At 34.6% G+C, this 16,952-nt stretch overlaps 1 long non-coding RNA gene across 1 annotated transcript; it reads left to right on the top strand.

Moving 5' to 3' along the window:
• Window positions 1-9,671: 9,671 nt before the first annotated feature.
• LOC121030276 (uncharacterized) lies at window positions 9,672-14,795 on the top strand. The gene is made up of 2 exons (XR_005790152.1): window positions 9,672-9,896; window positions 14,645-14,795. It is a non-coding gene; the product is annotated as an uncharacterized LOC121030276 (long non-coding RNA).
• The last annotated feature ends 2,157 nt before the right edge of the window (window positions 14,796-16,952 follow it).

Genomic DNA, 16,952 nt, shown 5'->3' with positions numbered 1-16,952 from the left:
TTCAGGGTTGAAGCATAAATTCCCTGTTGCCTGGGAGTGTTGGCTGCCCACACCTGTCAACCAAGTCCTTTCTAATTAACTTTTGTTAAAAACAGTCATTCTTCCTAAGCTCATGTCCACTTCCTACAGGCAATTAACTTCCAAAGATTAGTGGATATTGGCCCCACTTCCCAATTTGGGACAACAGACCAGGACCATCAAAACTTCAAAACTCCTCATGTAGTCCCATGGCCGAGGACTTTGTTGTGACTGTTTTGTACTCAGAATTTTCTATTTGCACAATACTATTTTTAACTCTGCCTCACTTGTGTTGATATTCAGATCACTCCCCAGTGAATTCCTGAACTTAAATCTCTACTGGAGAATCTATTTCTTGGAAACTCAGTTGCATAGTTGCCCATCACCAATCTCACATACACTAAAACATGCATTTTGAACTTTGTATTATTATTCCCATTATTCTTTACCCAATGAATCATTTTTTTTTAAGCAGGAAAAGTAATAAACACAAGGAACACTGAGTTAATCAAATAGCCTCAAGATAGAAATTTTTTAAAAATGTAGAAATCCCTACTAAGAATAGAAATAACCAATCACTGTTGGTGATCAAACATTATAACCTAGTAGGGAGCCAAATAGCTAATTTGTATTTTATGAAACCAAAGATAGAAGGAGCATTCAAGGGTACATTTAAACAATAATTTATCCAAATACTCTGAAATGGAGACCTGACCACAAAGAATAAAATCCTTATCATCTGCCAGATACTTCTCTATAAGGCTCTTCAAACTAGAATAAAATACAAATTAGGCATACATAACTTTTTTACAATGCTAAGGAAACAAAATGAAAGGATCACTATGGCAGCACTGTGGGTTATATAATGCTGACCTATCTGGTATAACAGAATTCAAGATTTAAGAAGGAGACAAAGTATTGCTGTATCATAAAAGCTATGTGAAAGTCATGAATGATTTAAAAGTCTCTCTGACTTCACAAGTATAATGTGAAAAATTAAGTAAAGTTGCAGCCTAATTACAAACAACATTTTGAAAAACTTGAAATCCCTTTGAGAGAAGCAATGGGGTCCCAGACTCTGACCAAAAATCAATGGCTTGATAATCCATTTTCTATAAAGCTGGCTGCTCTGAGGTGGTTATCTTTTCTTGTTCTTATAAGATTACAGAAAATCAAGGAAGGTATCAAAGTAAATATCAAAACATGTCCTGCTTGCACAGGGAAATCAAGGGGTTTTTCTGAGAAGGGGAAAGAGACTGTGGGGGGGAGAGGCAAATACATAGAAAAAGGAGAAGGAAAAAAAAGACTCACTAGGTACTAACATGCTGAGGCACTTTTGTTTTTACACTTAGACCAATTAATTTATTGGTATTATGAAATGAAACCATTCCTAGTATGCATTAGTTAACCACTCTGTTTTTAAAAAGTCTGCACTGACAGTTTTATGGTCTAGATGCCAGTTGTCCTGTTGATTTTACAAGCAACTGCTTGTAAAACAATGGCCAATTCTGGTCCAATTCAAGAGGTCTTTATGCCCAGTTCAAGAGTTCATTAGTTAGAAAGGAAAATCAAGCTTTAAAATGGAGTCTCTCATGTCCAGAAATTTTACACAGTTCCAAAGCATAACAGGCTCTCCTCTAGGGAATAACCACTGCTCATCCATCTAAAAATGAACCTCTTTGGATTCTTAACAACAGAGAACAAGCTGAGGGTTGATGGACGAAGGTCAGCAGGAGATGGGCTAAATGGGTAATGGGTATTAAGGAGGGCACTTGTTGTGATGAGCACTGGGTGTTATATGTATGTGATGAATCACTAAATTCTACACCTTAAATCAATTTTACCATATACGTTAACTAACTAGAATTTAAATAAAAACTTGAAATAAAAAATAATAATAATAAAATAAAATGCATCTCTTTGCATGGGAAACTGGTGATATAATAAAAAGAGCACAGATTCTGACACACGTGAAAACAAATCAAAGCACCAACATTTATAGAAAAAAGGTAAATAAAGAAATATCTTTATAAACCTAAGAATCTTTATAAGCCTGTTCAAAATAATCAATCATGTATGATACCAAATTAAATTGTAAATGACTTAAAATGAACTGTTTATCAAAGCTTATATTTGTAAAAATTAATTTTTAAATTTTATTTAATACACTGATGCATAGTCACTTAATATGGTATATACTAGAATGCATTAAACAGAGTTATAAATTCTTTTGTTTTAATGTTTATTTATTTTGAAAGAGAGAAAGAATACAAGTGGGGGAGGGGCAGAGAGAGAGGGTGAGAGAGAATCCCAAGAGAGAATCTCTGCACTCACAGTGCAAAGCCCCACGTGGGCTCCATCTTGAAAACAGGGAGATCATAATCTGAGCCTAAACCAAGAGTCAGGAGCCTAACTGACTCAGCCAGCCAGGCATCCTTCCAAGTACATAAATTCTTATAGATTTATTAAAGGACAAAAACATTTTCTTAAATCTCTGTAAATACTCTCTATATCATATTATTAGCAGCTAGTTTGTATATAGTTAATTATATACTACTAATATAATAGGATTTTAAAAAAATTTAATGTTTGTTTATTTTTGAGAGAGAGAGAGAGACAGAGCATGAGCAGGGAGGAGCAGAGAGAGAGGGAGACACAGAATCTGAAGCAAGCTCCAGGCTCTGAACTGTCAGCACAGAGCCTGATGAGGGAGGGGCTCAAACCCATGAACCATGAGATCATGACCTGAGCCAAAGGTGGATGCTTAACCAACTGAGCCACCCAGACGCCCCTATAATACATTCCTCACCTGAATTGGAGGCTTTCATGCATTAGTCCCATCACACACTATCATCTTTTGTCTAAGAACTGCATCTTTCCTGATATTCAATGTTCAAGACATGATAATAAGAGCTATCTGAACATTTCCCATTTAGCTGTTGCCAAAATTCACTCTTCATTGTTATATTTGCTCTAGAAATTACAGGATTACCAATTTGCTATTAAATGACTGCTTTTCCATCAGGGACATTACAATGTATGAGTATACTGGGATCAATTTAAAAAAAAAAAAAAAAGAAGAACACAAGCACACATTTTTTTCATATAACAATGCAGTCATGGTTGATGAGCTATAGTAAGTTCTAATTCAGATGTGCTTGCCTTTATCTACTCTTTATTACATCCTCTTCACTTCTGCCTCTCTAACAAAGATAACTATATTTTATCCTAACTCCCTATCACTGGAATCTAATAAATCATACTCTCTATATTTTGCCAAAGAGGCTGTCTTTTTGGGGGAAACATAATATCATAGTTTATAGTTGAGTTGATGCTTTAATTAAAATCAAATTTTGATACTTAAGCATTGAAATGCAGTCCAAACTAAATTATTTCCATTCCAATTAACCTTGATTGCTGAAACCTAGCCTTTTAGATTAAATCTCTTCTGCTTTGCCCTGATAAGATACAGATGTTGTCAGTTACCCTCCCCAACTAATGGGCAGTTCTGCTCATTAAAATTATTAGTGAATTTGATTTTAAAGGCAGATGCTCCAAAATCCTTTTTAAGAAAGCCAATCTCTTTTGAAAAACACAACGCAGACAATGCTATGTTTGAAGCCAGAAGGTATTAATTTGAATTCTGGCTTTAATCTCTATTAGTTTGGCAAATTAAAAAACATCTCTTAGTCTTAAGATATTTCCTTGGAATGGGGAATATAATAATAATAGCTAACATATATTTGATGCTTACTATCTTTTAGCAAATGTTCTAAACAATTTACATGTGTGTCTTTTAAACACACAATAACCATATCAGTTCTGCAGTATTAAGTCCTCATTTTCCAGATAAGTAAATGGGAGATAATGATACCTGCCTCTCTTATTCTTTCCAGTTGCAGAGAAGGTACATTTAGTTCATGCAAATATGTCACTTCGGGACCAAAAAGTACCACATGATAAAAATCGCTGTTGTTTCTCCTCTTGTCCCCTTCTCTGCTCTAGGACCACTGGTCCCGTTCATGAACTTACTGATTTATATATTTATCTGCTTTAAGATGTGAAACAATCTTCAGAGAGAATCACGGGATCAAGGTATTTCAGCAGCACGAGTTTTGCAAAACAATCCAGAAACTTGAGGAATTGTAAAAGAACTGGAGGAAAGAATAGCTTGAGCTCTCTACATGAGCAAAAATGTGGAAAATTCTCCAAATCTGGAGAGCAAAGGGAGCAGACATATGTCCCAGTGCCCCCCTCTTCTCAGAGATACCCCATCCTTCATAGTGATGGTAAAAAGTTTTTTTTAGGGTGAGGCTTTATATGTGGTAATATGATTTTATGTGGTATATATATATAAAATCATTCAGATGACCAAAATATATTTCCCATACATATCTGGTCTTCAGGGTTCCTTACCCATAGCTCCCCAAACCTTTGGAGCTTCCTAAGTGTTGAGAGTGATAAAGGTATCTTTTGTCATGTTGATGTTATCTTAAGGGAAAGCCCTTAGGTAACCTGAAGATGATGGCTGATTGCCAGGAAGGTCAATCTTATAATTAAAGGGTTGGAAATTTCAGTCCTTCCCTGGAAGGACTGGATGTCTGGAAAAAAGAGAGGGGCTAGATAGAGTTTAATCACCAATGACTGATGATTTAATTAATCATGCCTATGTAATGAAACCTCCAAAAAATTCCAAAATAATGGGGTTCAAATTTCTTTGGAGTTGGTGAGCATGTGGAGATTTGGGGACGTCGGCTGCCTGGAGAAGGCATGGGAGCTGTGTGCCATTTCCCCATGCCTTGGCCTGGGCATCTTTTCCACGTAGCTGCTCCTGATTTACATCCTTTTAAAATAAACAGGCGATCTAGTGAGCAAAGTGTTTTTTCTGAGTTTTGTAAGCACTGTAGCAAAATTAATTGAACCCAAGGAGGTGGTGGGAATCTCTAATTTATACCCAGTTTGTCAGAAGTACAGGAAACAACCTGGACTTGCACCTGGTGTCTGAAATGGTGGTGGTGGGGATAGTCTTGTAGGACTTGACGTATGGAATCTGATGCTAACTTCAGGTAGATAGTGTCAGAATTCAGTTAAATTATAGGATATCTATCTGGTGTTGCAGAGTGCTTGGTGGCACTGGTGACTCCTGCCCCATCACAGTGGATAGTGAAATTAGGTCCAGAACCCCTTTTAAGTTCCATTGTGAGCAAGGGTAAATTATAGCAAAATGTATATGTTTGAATTCCTTCTAATTGGATATATTGACCATAACCCCAAATAATGGTGTTTTATTTGTCATCATCTTAATTGCCTATGAATCCTTTTTTATACCACACATGTACTGCAGATAACAATTCCTCCACTTCAAGATAGACTGCTGGACACATAGCTTTTAGTAAATTATAGAATTAATAAAGTGTTTATAGATGATAAGGCATCTAGATATAATAGGGAGTATCTTCAGCAGAAATGCCTATCAATTTGGTTTCAAAGTTAAAAACAATTTGCTTTTATTCATGCTAAAGAGATTCAGTATTAGAGTCAGAATAGTTTCATCATACTACCCCAATGGTGTTCTTGAGCCAGAAGCCTGAATTTAAAAGTTTAGAAGTTCAATTTTCTACTATTTTTCTCCTCATATATTTTGAAGTTTCTGACAGGTTGGTACAATAATGTGATGTGTTATAATCAGATTTATAAAGTAAAATATATCAATATGACCAATTCCTTTATGCATTCCACAACTATTTGTTGAGTCATTATCTGTGCCAAACTTTTTACTGGATGCTAGGAAAATAAGCTTGAGTAAGTCATATTCCTGGCTTCAAGAGGCTCAAAGTCTTAGTTGAGGAGCAGATATAAAAACAGAAAATATAAAGTAACAAGGGAAGGAACTAAAGTAGAAATATGTACAGTTTATGATAAAACATTTTTGTAACCATAACTGAGGGCATATGGTTGATGTCAGGAAAGATATCATGAAGGTTCTACGTGTTCTGCATCAAAGGATGTATGTGGTTTAGGCAGGTAAGGTCTGCAGGGAGGGAGTGGGCTGTGCCTGAACAGGCGAGGGAGAAAAGGAACAAGAAGCTCAGTGGATAGAGAGGCAAGAAAAGCATTCTGTGGTAGAATTATAAAAAGTGCCTCTGGATTAATGATAAAGTACAAAGCAGGGAGTGGAGGCACTCAGTGCCTTTAAGGTAATTGTATAATCCCTTAACATTGTCAAAAAGAACTTTTATGGTCTATTATGGTTACCATCCAACCTCCTTTAGCCATTAAACTCCAGTTTGCCCAGGTATATTCAGTTCCTCCCTTCCTCACCCCACTGGGTTTGTACAACTGTGTCCTCTCCACCTAGAAACATCCTCACCACTTACTTAACATCTGTCTCCCTTCAGATGCAGCTGAAGCATCAATTTCACAGTGAATATTCAGATATTCTCTGCCCAAAGGAAGTCAGCCTACTTTATCATATGCTCTCATAGAAGGTTGTTCTTTAATTTATACTTCAATACTAATTTGTACGTTTATTGGATTAAAGAATGTTTCCCTCATTAGACTATAAGCTCTCTGAAAATAGGAACTGGTTGATTTTGCTCTTCAGTGCTTAGTCAAGTGCCAAAAACACAGTACATTGTTAACAATTACTTAATGAATGAAAGTTTTTAGCACAATGCCTGGTATAGTTCACATACACACGTAATGCATACTATTGAACATAAAATACATACTATAAAATAATTGATGTACTTAATTATTTAGTTTGTATGTATCAATCAATATGCAAAAGTAAGAGATTGCTGACCACCTGCCTGATAGACATTTTGTCATTTGAATTAATAACAAAAACAATTTTATTCAAGGTTGTGATTGAGATTTTATTGCCTTGACTCCCTCACAGTTAGTTGTGAGACATAATCACAAGTGTTATCTGAGAATTCTCCGAAAGTTTCCTAAAGACAGCTGACTAAACTGGGTATTGTCCCAATTTTTCTTACTCCACACACTTTTTCTTCAGAATTGCTTAAAACTTGAACATGATGTTTTGAGATATCTTGGATTGTAAAGTGACCTTAAGGATAGGAGCCACAGGTTAGAATTAGGCATCAGAAAGATACAAGAGAGTTACCAGTCTACTTTTTTTTTTTTACCTAAGAAAACCCAAATTTACACTGCTCTTGGTAAAATTATTCTAGCTGCAATGAATAGATATTTTGTAACAGTGAAAAATGGAGGAGTAACCAGAGATAGATTAAATGAATTGCCAACTAGTAAAACAACGATGTTCTAGATGTGAATGAAGAAGGATGTGCTAACTGCAAAAGCCATCATGAAGAAGTGGCCCATAACAAATTGTGATTGACTAAATTTGGATAAGGGGGACGCATTTTTGGTATTGTATTCTAAGAGAATGATTACAATAATAGAAAGTTCTGAGAATGTGCACTTTTTATGAAATTTCCAGGATATATGTTAAAATTAAGCTAACAGTGGGTGACAAGTCAAGGTGCTTAATGTGTACAGTTGGAATACCAGAACTCACTGAACATGGCACATCAGTTTATGGAAGCATCTCCCAAACATTCTTGACAGAGGATTTGGAGGGAACTTAGTCTCTATAAATATCCTGCTGTAACAATGCTCACCAGCCCACTCTGGAAATTGTCTCTTCATTCAATTTTTTTTACATTTTATTTTTATGAGAAATTCATATAAAATTGATCATTTTAAAGTGAAGAATTCTGTGGCATTTAGCACATCCACAATATTGTGTAGCCATTACTTCTATCTATCTCCAAAACATTTTCATTCCTCCCAGATAAAACTCCGTACTTATTAAGCAGTTATTCCCCATTTCCTCTTTTTTCCTGACCTTGGCTACCACCCGTATGCATCTGTCTCCATGGATTTATCTGTTCTGGATATTTCATGCAAGTGGAATAATATAATATGTGATATTTTGTGTCTTCTTTCACTTAATATAATGTTTTTGAGGTTTTTTTCTCATTGAGTAGCATGTATCTGTACTTCATTTCTTTTTCATGGCTAAATGTTTCTTTATTCTTTAAACTCATCTTTTGGTTTACATGTGGAATTATATATCAGTTTTCCTTTAAATGATTTTATTTCACTTATATCTACCAGGTTCCCCACTGCCCTAGAAATAAAACATGCTAATCTCCAACTTTAACGTCTTTGCTAATGCAGTTCCAAATACTTGGAGCTCCATTTCCCTTCTATATTTAAATTCTTCTTATGTTGTATAGCCAGCTCCTACCCTACCCTTTCCATTGAAATTCACTTACCATCACTCAGGAAAAAGTGCCTTGGAAGTTAGTCCTGTAATAATATGTTCTTTCAATTAAATGTCATTGAGAATATGTTATATCACCAATGTGGATGGAAGGCCACTTACTGGCAGAACTCATATAATTTCTTTCTACATCATACTATAAAGTCTCCAATACATTGAAAGTGATTGAAGGAAAAAGTACAATTTATGGACTTTAAAAAACATTAAAGTTGCATTGTCCTTGTATTATTTTTCTGTTTACAAAGTGGCTGCATGTACGTTATCTCAATTTACTTGTAGAAGACCTAGCTTTAAGGATGGTAGGGTGGGGTTAATATTCTGATTTTTGGACTAAAAGTTTTGCCCAAAGATTCATTTCTTACTAGTAATGGCAGGGCAGAGCCTGTAACGTGAATTATACTTATAAAGTGGGTCTGTATCTCGGTCCCAAAGCTCAGCTTAGTACATGTATAGTTTTCCTTGTTTTTCTACAACTCAAGTTGCTTTGAAGCCTATTTGGCCTGAATGCTATAAACTTAATTAAATTAAGATCTGTGGGACTTGTCTAGTGACAAGATGTATATGATGGGAGTAGCACTTGTCCTTAATCTTATATGGCTATGCAGATAGCTGCAGAGACTTCCATCAATATACTGATGGGCTTCAAAAATTGTCACTCAGTCATTCTCTTTCCTATTGATAAAATTTCCTCAAATCCCATAATCCCATGATTCTATCTGTGATTTTTTTTTTTCATTCTTGGAAAACTGACATTTTTGGTTCCCACACCATGCTGGAGCTCAGAAAAGATTTTGCAATACCTCAGTTGCCTATACACCCGAAGTAGCCAATTTTCTTTTTAGCGTCTTGCAGTCTTGATTGAATTTGCTATGGCATGCAAAATGGTGAAAGGGTTTCTGTTCTGGGAGCTTGTAAACCTATATTTACAAAACTTTCAGCTGTATAATTGACATAAAATGGTAAGATTATTTATTTATTTATTTATTTATTTATTTATTTATTTATTTATTTAATGTTTTTGAGAGAGAGGGGGAGAGAGCACATGTGGGGAGGGGACAGACAGAGAGGGAGAGAGAGAGACAGAGAGAATCCCAAGCAGGCTCTGCACTTTCAGTGTGGAGACCTACTCCAGACTCAGATCATGAACCTTGACATTGTGACCTGAGCTGGAGTCAGATGCTTAACCAACTGAGACACCCAGGCACCCAAGATATTTAAATATACATTGTGGTGACTTGATATATGTATACTTTTGAAAGGATTCTCCCCATATAGTTAATTAACACATTTATCTCTTCACATATTTATAGCTTATTTTGGTGAGAACATTTAAGTTCTACCCTCTTAGCTAATTTCAGTTTTACAATAGAGTGTTATCAACTATGGTCACAATGTTTTTATTTGATCCTCAGATCTTACTCATCTCATGCCTATTTTGAATGTGTGCTACATTCTACTCACCCCAGGCACAGTCTGCATAACGAGGACACTACCAGCATTTATTTAACAACTACTTCTTTTTGAATCCCCCAACTCTCCACCCAGGGATTTTTTTCTACTGCAAGTAAGTATGATGGAAAATGATGGTAGGTGAGATAGGACGTTGTTCTTTCCCAGTGTGTAATCTACGAGATCTTTAAGCCATTAGTTTCCCCTCAGTCCTCTAAAATAATAAGCTTTTGAGACCCAAAATCCAGAAGAGGAATACTGCTTTCTATGCTTTTGCTGAGTAACGTCTTCTTAGATGCAATGAGACTACTCAGCACGTGCCCTGACTGAGCTAAGTAAGGAGACTCACAACTGAACTACTGATAATATAGCTCCATCACACTTAATAATCATTCAGATTTACTGAGCTTGAGCTGAAACTGTGTGTTGAATTCCCTTTAATCCTTTGCCAAAGATCAGGTAACTATTTGTATGGATCTATTTTGTATTATCTGTTCTGTTGGTCTATGTGTCTGTCTGTTCTTTTCCAATACCATGTTAACTTGATTAGCTTTTTCCTTTTTTAATTTTTTTAAATGTTTATTCATTTTAGAGAGAGAGCACACAAGCAGAGGAGGGGCAGAGAGAGAGGGAGACACAAAATCCGAAGCAGGCTCCAGGCTCTGAGCTGTCAGCATGGGGCCCAATGCGGGGCTGGAACTCACAAACTGTGAGATCATGACCTGAGCCAAAGTCGGACACTCAACCGACTGAACCACCCAGGCGCCCCCATTACTGTAGCTTTATAGTAAGTCTTAAGATCAGTAGTATCAGTCCTCCAATGTCCTTCAGTATTTTTTGGCTATTTTAGGTCTTTTGACTGTCCATATAATCTTTAGAATTAGTTTTACTGTGTTTATAAAATAATTTGCTTGAAATTTTTGTTGAGATTATTTTGATTCTATGGATCAAGCTGGTAAGAATTGGCATCTTAAGAATAATGAGTGTTCTAATTGATGGACGTAGACTATTTCTCTATTTTCTTAGATCTTTGATTTTGCTTATTAGAGTTTGGTAGTTTTATACATATAGACCTTGCACATATTCTGTTAAATAGTTACATCAAAGATTTTCATTCTTGGTACTATTATAAATTATATATGTAATATAAAATGCATATATTTTGGAATTCCAAATTCAATTTGTTCTTTGCTGGTATATAAGAGAGCAATTGACTTGTGTATATTAACTTTATATCCTAAGACCTTGCTCTAAATATGCTTATTAGTTCCAGAACATTTATTTTTAAAACAATTTTTGGGGTGATTTTCTACAACATGTCATTTTGAACAAAAATATTTTACTTATTCTTTCCCAGTAGGTATATCATTTACTTTTCTGTCTTCTACCATTGTATTATTTAGGACTTCCAGTGTGACAATGAAGAAGAGTGGTAAAAAAATAAAAATAAAAATAAGGGGTATTCGTGCATTTTTACCAATCTCAGGAAAAGCACTGAATTCCTCATTTAAATATTTCGGAAGCTATAGGTATTTTTGGAGATGTTTTTTATAAAGTTGAGGAAATTTTCTTCTTGTCCTAGTTTTCTGTGAGTTTTTACCATAAATAGTTTATTTTTTTTAACTTTTAATGTTTATTTATTTTTGAAGGGTGAGGGGCAGAGAGATAGGGAGACACAGAATGTGAAGCAGGCTCCAGGCTCTGAGCTGTCAGCACAGAGCCCAACATGGGGCTTGAACCCATGAACTGTGAGATCATGACTTGAGTTGAAGTCAGATGCTTAACCAACTGAGCCACCAATGCACCTCAAATGGCTGTTTATTTCTTAAAAATTATTTTCTGCATCATTTAATATGATATTTTTAAAATTTATTCCTGTTGATATGATATATATGGCTACTTACATGTAAGTTAAAAATTCAATTCTTTACTAATACTAGCCATATTCTAAGTGCTCAATAGTCACATGTCCCTATGTGCTATGATGTCATGTGCTATGATAGGGATATAGAACATTTTTGTCATCAGAAAGTCCTATTGGACAGTGCTATTTAAAGGGATGCTTCTGAGGCTATGTGTTTTACGTTGTTCTTCAGATTTAGCCTCTGTTGCCCACAATGGTAACCAGCTTGAGAATGCATGCTTTCCTGGATTTTGCTTTGTTCTCTAGCTCACTCCCTGCTTCTCCACTTCTACTTCTGGGATAACAACCAACTAAACTACTTTTACTCAAATCCTTTTCTCAGGCTCTGCTCTATGGGAAACCCAAACTGAGAAAGGTGGCATCTCAATATTTTGTACTGATATTAGTTAGAAAAATGCCATGATTAACGGAGATGCAGATAGAATAAGATCACTATAATAAATTATATGTATAAATTTCATCCACTTGGAGAAGCCTTGTTTTATATAAGGTGGTTATTAAATCTCTCTCATAAAAAACTTAAAAGAAATGAAGGTGTAAATTATGAGTACAACTGTAGGAAAAGTTTTTGATTAGAAAGAATAGTGAGGATAACTATTGTGGAATGGAATGTTTGGAGGAACAGCAAGGTGGCCAGTGAAACTCCAGTGAAGGGAGGAGAGGGTGGTAAAGTTGAGGTATGTTTTCAGAGCCCAGAATTTGGTTCTTACTCTATACAAGCTGGGAACCCAAGACAAGCTTTTCAGTAGAGTACTAATCGTTCTGACTTATATTTTAACAGGAACACTCTGATTGTTTCTATAAATATAAAGTGTGGAAAATAATATTATTAATAATTAAGATATGTGCTTTCCATCTGTTAGTTCATGTAATCCTCACAATTCAACTATCAAGTAGATGGGTTATCATTATCCCATTTTACAGATGAGGAAAATAAATAGTAGAGGAGTTAAATAACTTCCACAAAGCTGCATAGCTAATAATTGATAGGCAATTTGGCTGCAGTGCCATGGTATTACTAATTATAATATGTTGGTGAGCATATTATATTTATTGGAATAAATATATTAATTAAGTATTAGGTAATACATGTATTTATATTCTGAGGAATACCTAACATAATCTGTATACAAGACTTAGAAGAGAGGTCTGGCACATAGTGCTCAAGACATGTTAGCTATTATCATCTCCCTGTGTCATCCCTGATCATTCACACCTTAACTTTTATATATATGCCATATGGCACCTGCTGTACTTACTTTAGTATTTATGCCTTCCCTTATCCTTGGGTGTTTGCAAACATTGTTTTATCTTTAACTTCCTCTCTACCTAGGCAATTTAAAAAAAAATTTTTTATGTTTATTTGTTCTTGAGAAAGAGAGAGAGATAGAGCACGAGCAGGGGAGGGGCAGAGAGAGAAAGAGATACGGAATCTGAAGCAGCTCCGAGCTGTCTGCACAGAGCCCGACGTGGGGCTTGAACTCACAAACTGTGAGATCATGACCTGAGCTGAAGGTGGGGGTTTAACTGACTGAGCCACCCAGGCACTCCTACCCATGTAAATCTTAATCTTTCCTGGTAAATGTTCTAAGATATGAAACTCCTAAACCTGCTGAAAGACCATATGAGGCAATTTTGTATGTATTATCTTAGGCTCATACACTTTGTTTATAAAATTTATGAGTTTATTTAAATATTTTATATAATTGCATTCTGCAATAGTGGTAAGTTTCCCTTTGAAACAAAGCAGTAACCCCCTATGCTTGTAACTCATTTTTGAGTGTGTTTCACACACCTAAGATGAATGGAATTAAATGACCAATTCTCCTTCAAATAACAAATGGATTCATGGTGAAATTATGTCCCTCCTAAAAACTTAGTATTAAAAAAAAATTAGTATCAATGTTAAGTTCAGACTTACTTTTTTGTGCATTCCTTTATCTGTATATATGTTTTTCTTAAGAAATTTTATCACCGTGATAAACTATGTCGAATTTTATAGAAAGTATGAGACAATATATTTATAAACTTCAAAATTAACAACTTTCTGTCACTTCCCTTAAAAGAACAGATTAGACTAAAAGAATAGAAATAACATAATAAATATATAACTACATTTTTAATCAATAAATCAATCAAGATTTAACTCATTACCACTTCACCAAGATCTTAAGCCAAAGTTTTATTCAAGTAAACCTGCCTCTTTCAAATACCACCTATATCAGCCACCTCAAAATATTCTGTTCAAATCAAATAGTATCATGTGATTTAATGTGCCTTATACATTTAGGTAAATATTATTCCTCATGTAGACTAAAGAGCTGATGCATATTTGCATGTTTCACTATTCAATTGCTGTGATCATTATAACCAAAGAGAGAAATGTAACATACAAATTTAAAATTATGAAATACATTTATGTATAAGAAGCATTTTTATCTCCTCTAGATTGATATTTTATAAAAGCAGGATTAGCACTAGTATTAAGTTAGATCTACGTATTTACATTTTCATTTTATATCATTTGCCCCCTTTAACACTTAAAATTTTCAATATGAGCCTTCTTGGCTATATTGTAAATTCCATGTGGGAGGAAATATGTTGGTGCTATTTAATGTAGTATCCCAACACTAAACAGAATGCCTGTCCATATTAGATCCTTAATAAATATGTTGAGTAAATGTGCAAATGAAAACATATGCCATTGTTATTAAGTGAATTGGGCCCCCCTCTAATTCATATATTGTAGCCCTAATTCCTAATATGACTCTATTTGGAGATAGGGCCTTTATGTAAGTAATTAAGGTTAATTGAGATCATTAGGGTGGGACCCTAATCCAATAGGGCTGGTATCAGTTATAAGAAAAGGATGAGATAGCAGAGATTTCTCTCTCTCTCTCTTTAATTCCCTCCCTCCCTCCTTCTCTCTCCATGAACAGAGAGACCATAGGACAACATAATGAGAAGGTGGCTATCTACAGCCATCCACAGCAAGGAAAAGAGGCCTCACCAGAAACCAACCCAGATCTTGATCCTGGACTATTAGCCTCTGGAGCTATGAGAAAATAAATAAATGAATGTTGTTCAAGCCACCCAGTTTATGGTATTTTGTCATGATAGCCCTAGCAGACTAACACAGCCATCATCAACAAATTACATGTATCTCTTTTTTCCCTTAGGAGTCATATTATTTTTAATGTATGAGGTTAAGGGCACCATTAAAAATATATTTTTATAAATACATATGTGTGTGTGTGTGTGTGTATATGATATAAAAGGTATATTCACATTTCTCTAGAATTTATAAACACACTGAATATATAAACTTAATGTAAATGACCATAACATATTCAAAATGCTTTGCATACTTATTAAACTCTTCTCATAATATCCCTAAGCATTACTATATAAAAGTACTTTGGTTGTTTGAATCTGATACATTAGAAAATGACCCAGGCTCTAAAGGAAAATAAAACCAAAGTTAATCTTTTTCCTTTGTGTTGCTTGTAACCTCTAGTGTTATTTTGTTTTTTTCTTTCTGAGCTGCAATGGACCATAAACTAAGAGGGAGTAATATTTTCTAAAATGGACTGCAATATGATATAGCAAGTTTACTCTAAAATCCCAAGAGACCTACAGATAAGAATAACGATTTTCACATAATAAAATGGAATTGGCGTGAAACAACATGAAATTATGAAACAACTGCCAAAGCTCTTATATTTTAAAAACCTGTATTTCACATTTGAATAATAAAACCCTCAGTAATCATGACAGTTAAAAAACAAAATGTTGCTCTTGAACAATGAAGTAATTCTCAGAATGAGTTTAGGCCAAGGGCATCTGAGTAAAGTTTATTGATGTAGAGATACAAAAAAAATAATTATTATTTTATTTCACTTTTATAGAAAGGCTGTTTCCTATTGAAATATTTGCTATGGCTGTTAGAGCTGGAATATCTTAGTTATTTGTATTTTTTTCCTAAAAAAATCAACGAAATCAATGGCCTATTTTATATTTACCAAGCAGATCACCAAAAACCAACTTTAAACTTTTATGGCCAGTGAATGTAAGAATATATTTTATTTGGATGAATTTTGCTCTCGTGCCACTAAGCCTTATGCTCTTTAAAATGAAACCATTTTTAGAGTGTGCGTGTGTGTGTATGTGTGTGTATGATTTATTTCTTTAATAACGAAATCTCTTCATATTTAACTATAAAATCCTCATTGGCTATGGAATTGATATTCTTCAATTTTGAGTAAGTTACATCTAACCAAAGAAGTATCTTTCTCTTTTACATACACTATGATTCTGCTAGGTTCTATACACCATTTAAGCACTTCACAAATATCTCAAATCTTAACCAAAAAATGTATTGGGTAAAAAGTATCTTCATTTCACACATAATTCCACTGGGGTAATATACTCAGCCTGCACACCTATCTATCTAGCAGTGGTGTTGAAATTAGACCCAAAAATATGTTACATCATATCCTAAGTGATTATCACAAGATACTAAACACTGATATCATATTGTCTTGCCTCTCATTTCATTTGAGGATTTATCATCATGATCAGTATAGTAAGATATACAATTTCTTTGAAATTAAATAATTTATTTAATTTAACTTCTTTTTGAAAATTATGGTATTCAGTTTGTTTAGTTATTAATTTCCCCCAAGCTTTAATTTAAATTCCATTTAGTTAACACATAGTGTAATACTTAGTTTCAGGTGTAGAATTTAGTGATTCATCACTTACAAGCAACACCCAGTGCTCATAACAAATTCCTTCCTTAATACCCATCACCAATTTAACCCCTCCACCACCCACCTCCCTCCATCAACCCTCAGTTTGTTCTCTATAGTTAAGAGTCTGTTTTATGGTTTGCCTCTCCTATTTTCCCTCTATGTTCATCTGTTTTGTTTCTTAAATTCTACATATGAATGAAATTATGATATTTGTTGTTCTCTGACTGACTTATCTCTTAGAATATTTCCTAGCTTCATCCACATGGCTGCAAATGGCAAAATTTCATTCTTTTTTTTGACTGATTAATATTCCATTGTGTATATATGTCATGTTTTCTTTATCTATTCATCAGTCTATGGACATTTGGGCTCTTTTCGTAATTTGGGTATTGTTGGTATGTTGCCATATACATCACGGTACATATATCCCTTAAAATTAGTAGTTTGTAATATTTTGGTAAATACCTAGTAGTGCAATCACTGGGTCACAGGG

The sequence above is a fragment of the Herpailurus yagouaroundi genome, unplaced genomic scaffold, assembly GCF_014898765.1.
Source record: "Herpailurus yagouaroundi ecotype Mexico unplaced genomic scaffold, PumYag 140, whole genome shotgun sequence".
NCBI classification, from domain to species: domain Eukaryota; kingdom Metazoa; phylum Chordata; class Mammalia; order Carnivora; family Felidae; genus Herpailurus; species Herpailurus yagouaroundi.
Note: the sequence above shows the minus strand (reverse complement) of the source record. Positions and strands in the feature narration are given on the sequence as shown.